This window comes from Ixodes scapularis, unplaced genomic scaffold (genome assembly GCF_016920785.2).
Source record: "Ixodes scapularis isolate PalLabHiFi unplaced genomic scaffold, ASM1692078v2 PGA_scaffold2__306_contigs__length_199485367, whole genome shotgun sequence".
Lineage (NCBI taxonomy): Eukaryota > Metazoa > Arthropoda > Arachnida > Ixodida > Ixodidae > Ixodes > Ixodes scapularis.
Window position 1 is genome coordinate 175,016,139 of NW_024609857.1, and position 5,350 is coordinate 175,021,488.

The 5,350-nt window shown below is 46.1% G+C and overlaps 1 non-coding gene across 1 annotated transcript; it reads left to right on the forward strand.

The window, feature by feature from the left end:
- Positions 1-4,899: 4,899 nt before the first annotated feature.
- Positions 4,900-4,972, forward strand: Trnak-cuu. Its single transcript has one exon. It is a non-coding gene; the product is annotated as a tRNA-Lys (tRNA).
- Positions 4,973-5,350: the final 378 nt, after the last annotated feature.

Here is a 5,350-nt window from a genome sequence, read left to right on the forward strand (position 1 = left end):
ATGAAAACGTTTGTTGGACGATGTCTGCATGTGGAAGTAGAAAAAGTAAAAATGTCACTGCACATATAGTGCGGGAGCAGAGGATATCTTCTGCGCTTCTAACTGATATCAGTGTTAACTTTTGGCCGGTGAAGTACAGGGTCTGATTGCAAAAATTTAACTCAAACTAGTATATCACAAAAAGCTGAAACTCCACGTGAATGTGACGCTAGCGGTGGGGACTGAATGCTAAAGATAAAGAATGTGATGTTTATTTAAAAAAAATATATTTAAATAAGCAGCGTGAAATTTCTCCATAAATTATAAGTGATTGACGTCTGCACAAGCCTAAATACTCGTAAATTATTTAAATCCCGCACACTCCGTAGGTTCAGTCCACCTAAGGTTATCAATAGACTCGAGCATGTCATTTGTTGACATAGATAAAAGACATTAGCAAAAATTATTGGACTGAAAAAGTGAATGTGACGCACATATTTTACCAACCGACGATCGCGCGCCTTTGGTACGATTTGCAATTGTCACTGCACCTTGGACACACTTTGGGGAGCAACACATATCTCTGTTGCCGCTCGAGGTCTTCATTCAGCATGTAGTACTGACCAAAATAAAATGCTAACCTGACTCTCAATTCCTTGCCGCAAAGTATGATTTTTAAAGGGCGGTACTCTACGTCACTTGAGATAAAAACTTAAGCTATAGAGGCGAGCGTTGTAAAAAGGGGACCAATATTTTTATTTTACTTTTCAGAAATATCATGCTACAGTTCTTATACAACTCCAAAGTAACAAAGCCTATGCCCAGACCAGTGAAATTTAAAACCGCCCACACACAGATCGAGCGCGATCAGTTGGTAAATAGCAAAGCCTTTGAGTAGCGTCCCGATACACACGCATCTCTCTTGAGTGGTGACATCTTGCTGCTCGATTTCGGTATCTGCTTTGTGACTCTACATAATATGGCTCCACCCTGACACATGCAATGATGCAGGCATCCCGCTTTTGAGTAGGGTGCCTCGATGGGCCTCTGTTTCAAGGTGAAGACAGTCTTTGTAGTAGCTTGTGCTGACAATGTGTGCTAATTCTAACATATAAACAAACGGTGGGAACCAGAGTGGCGCCAAAGCACTGGTAAGAGCTAGGTGCTCATGCTGAGGAATGCAACTGTGCGTGCCAGTGCGTGTGCATTCTGTGGTCACCAGCCCAGAGACATGCCCAAGTGTCCTGGAGCATATTGTCCTGGATGCCCTTCGCTGCATGCTTTCAATCCGCTCGTTCAAATGCTGCTGAATTGGTGACCAGACGGAGCGACAGTACTCTAGAGATGGGAGCACCATCGCCGTGTACAATGTATGCAGTGAAGCCGGCTCACAGGGCCTCGTCGCCCGTGCAACGAAGCCCAGCATACGTTGAGCATTGGCAACCACACAGGCGACATGAACAGAAAAATCCATTGTAGGAGTGAACATCATGCCAAGGATGGAGAACGACTTGCAGGGCACCAAGCTTGCTCCCATGAGTGTGTACTCCGGTGGGGTCACACTCTTCCTGGCACTGAAGCAGATCGCAGTGCTCTTGTTGGGGCTAGCTACCCAGGGCTCCACTTCCTCGAGATAGTCCTGGAGGTGCTGGCAGCTCCTTGTGTCGAGCACAGACAACAAGACTGAGATGTCATTGGCGTACTGTACCACCAGAAGTCTGTCGCTCTGCGGCATATTGTTATTGTACACAAGGAACAGGGTCGGTCCGAGGACCGAACCCTGCGATATGCCCAATGTGATGTTCCGTTCATCCGAACGTGCGCCTGCGTACACCACCTGCTGACTTCGGTCCGCAACAAAATGCGACAGCCAGGTTAACAATGGGCCCCTATACCTGCAGTTGGGATTGGTGAATTCCGTGTTTCATAATGAATTGTTTCAGTGTTTTGGAAAACAATGGGGCTTACAAAACGTTTTATGTCATGTACTTCCATAGGCTGTAAGGTCAGCTAAGGGTGCCACTGTCATGATTCACAACTACCTACTTCCATTGGCTTTCAAAGGAATTTCCAGCACTAGCCTTTATTGTTTCTGCTAATGCTAATAGCGTCTTCGAATGGGACTGCGCAAATAGAAAAAATTTATCCACTCACTAGTTCTGTCAGCTCTGGTCACTTAGTTACCAGAGCTGGTGCGTGGATAAATTTTTATTTGTCCAGTGTGTTTCAGCTATTGATATGTGTGGGCACAAGGGCGCACAGATGAGATTCAAAAGGAGCACCTAGAGGTTCCGGAGGCGATGGTACTTGGTTTTCCGAAAAGCTCGAGAGAGAGAGAGGGAGGAGGGCGGGGAGGGCCCCAGAGCCCCAGGCCCCCCCCCCCCCCCCCCCCCCTTCCCCCCCCTTTTTTTTTTTCGTAGTCGGCGCCTATGACTTTCTGTACCTCTACATCCCCAGCATGAGGTCATGCTCTTGATGAGCTTCGACATCTTCAGGATAAATGACTCAGTCTCTTGCACTGGGTCACTAGACCTTTCAATTTCCTTGCGGTAAAAAAGGGGCCTTTTAGCACCTCCTCACTGAAGAGACGAAGTGCTGGGCCAACTCTTTTCTCTTCAAAGCCGTTTGAAAAGAGACATACTTTGCTGATGTGAGGCCATAACCTTCAACGTCACATTTTTACAGTCACTTCTCCAAGCCTTTCTAATGCAGTCAGCATGAACAGGACCCTTTGGTGTGTCAAAGCCAGTGTCTAAAAACCGATTTAGCAGATTCTTTAGCAAGTGCGGAAAGTCTGAAAAAAAATGTAGAGCACGACTGTCATTAGCTTGGGGGGGGGGCACTTGCACCAGAGGCTTGTGGCAGAGCCTGCATTACATGAAGCAGAGTCTTCCTGTCACCCCTTTTAATGCTGCAGGATCATGTCTCACGCCGATCGAACTCGAGAGGGGCACGAAAAAGGTAACGGGCTTCTTTGCAGGACCAATAGCCACTGTTACACCCCGGCACAACACATGTCCTGTCTCTTTTGTCCTGCGGTCCGTCCGTCATTGCACGCATTGTCTACATGCCACTTAACGGCACCGACCGCGATCAAGTTCACTCAATGATAAAACAAAAACACTGCAGCAAAATAAAGCGATGACGCAAGCCACACAAGCACAAGCAGTACGACAACACGACAATGTGAGCGGGAAGGAGCACGCCTTTTACCCGCAGCGCCCCCTGCCGTCCGTACGCGCCGTCATCTCTCCACCGACCTCTTCTCTCCGTTGCTTCTCGGCGTGGACGAGACACTGCCTAGTTCTAGTACATCATAACGCGGGCCTTTTCACACTTTGATACTGGAGCCATCTAGAAGTCGCGTGTTCAACCACGTAATACGAACCGCACGCCATCTGGTGTCTGAAACGGATGAATAAATAGAGGTACCGTGCCCTCCTAAATACTTTTGTTGAGTGTTCGGCACAGCACTGTGTTGAACTGATGGCCCTAACTTTTATGAGAGGCTTGATAACGGTGTCATGTAGTGATATAACTTACTAGGCAGTTGAAGTATGTATCGAAGACTACAGAAAAAAATTTAAAAATACTTGTTTTGCAGCAGGGTAAAAAAAAAAAAAAGAAAAAACAATTATTTTTTGGACAAAACGATGCCTTGGGGGAGTTGGTTAAAAATAACAGCGCAATTAGGGGATCCACACAAACAGACGTCACCACAGGCCACAAAAAACAATCACACTTAATGACACATTCGCAGCACACAAGACACTCACGGAGCGCTGACTCACAACTCACTCTCTATTTTTTATTTTCATATTTTGTTGTCGGTACCACATACATTATCTATTTTAATAAGTTTTACTACCCTGCTATTAAGCCGCTCGTGAAAGTTGGTCCCGTCGATTAAATCAAACTGAAGTTTTGGGGTGTACTATATGTAGGATTCCGTGTTTTCGGAGTTTGTTTCGTTAGATTCGGAGGGTTTTTTTCAGAATCTATTTTTTTGCCGAGAATTCAGAGTATCGGAGTTATTTTTTATTTTGCTTCATTCCCCATTCTTCGAATATTTCTGAGTTTAATTTCATAGAGTTTTCCATTACAAATAAATAATATCCGGGTGTAAAGGTATGGTAGATAAAAAAAAAAATGGGCTTGTATCAATTATTATTTCTGCAGCTGGATCTGGCGTTGGTGCCATTGCCATTGGCGATACTAATTTGTCCCACGACAAAAGTTGCACACAAGTGTTGTTTCAATAGACGTTGATACCTTAATATCAATAAACTCCCGGTGGTAGTCGATGGGAAGCTCGCATTCATCCCATCCTATTCTACCAACCTACCCCACGGCCGCGCGAGGTGGAGCTGTAAAAAGTGTAATAGAGAAGTTTCAACTGTCCCTTTTCCCCACTTATTCAATTTCTATAGTCCATAGCTTTCACTTGTGGGAGCAAGAGTCTCCCACCAGGGCCAGAGGCCGCTGCCGAATGCCCAAACTGGACAAGGGCCGAGGCGCGCAGTAGCGCACGTATAGGACAGGCACAGAAGCCTATAAAAGAGGGCACACGCCCACAGAAAGGAAAAGGACGGATCGTGGTCACGGAGGCGTGCAGTTCCAACACTCCGGCAATGTTTTACACTTATACTAACAACCCAATCCTTAGACAACATGATTGCGCTTTGAAGACGGGGACATAGGAAGGACAGACACCACAGAGCGCTCTGTGGTGTCTGTCCTTCCTATGTCTCCTTCTTCAAAGCGCAATCATGTTTTCTAACGTACCATACCAACTTGCCCAACAATCAGCACTTGTCAATCCAATCCTGTTACTCTAATAAATGTAGTTTCTCGTTATGCAAACCCCGGCTTCGTGTTGTTCCTCCCGGATGGGCATGCATCAAGGCCACCCTAGCACATGCCCGGCTAGCTCAGTCGGCAGAGCACGAGACTCTTAATCTTGGGGTCGTGGGTTCGGGCCCCACGTTGGGCGCCATGTGGTAGGGTGGCCTTGCTGCATGCCCATCTGGGAGGAAGAACACGAAGATAGATACAAGAACATGTAGCATACACATACAAAACGCGAAGCACACAGTCCTGTGGGTACAACGATTCAAGTGAATCATGACCAGAATTAGCAATCTACAAACAAAAAAACGTTGACATTGACATTGAAAACTAAGATTTTGAAAAATGTGCTTGCAAATTGCTGACGATGCTGGTATTGTGACAGCGATAACAAAACTTGTGTAGGTTGTGGAAGGCGATCTTGAACTCTCTGAAAACTGTGACAAATTGCAGCAGCGTGTTCACCTCGTATTTTCTTTCGGCTTCAACGTGCTTAAGAACATTTGCAATCAGCTTGCATTCT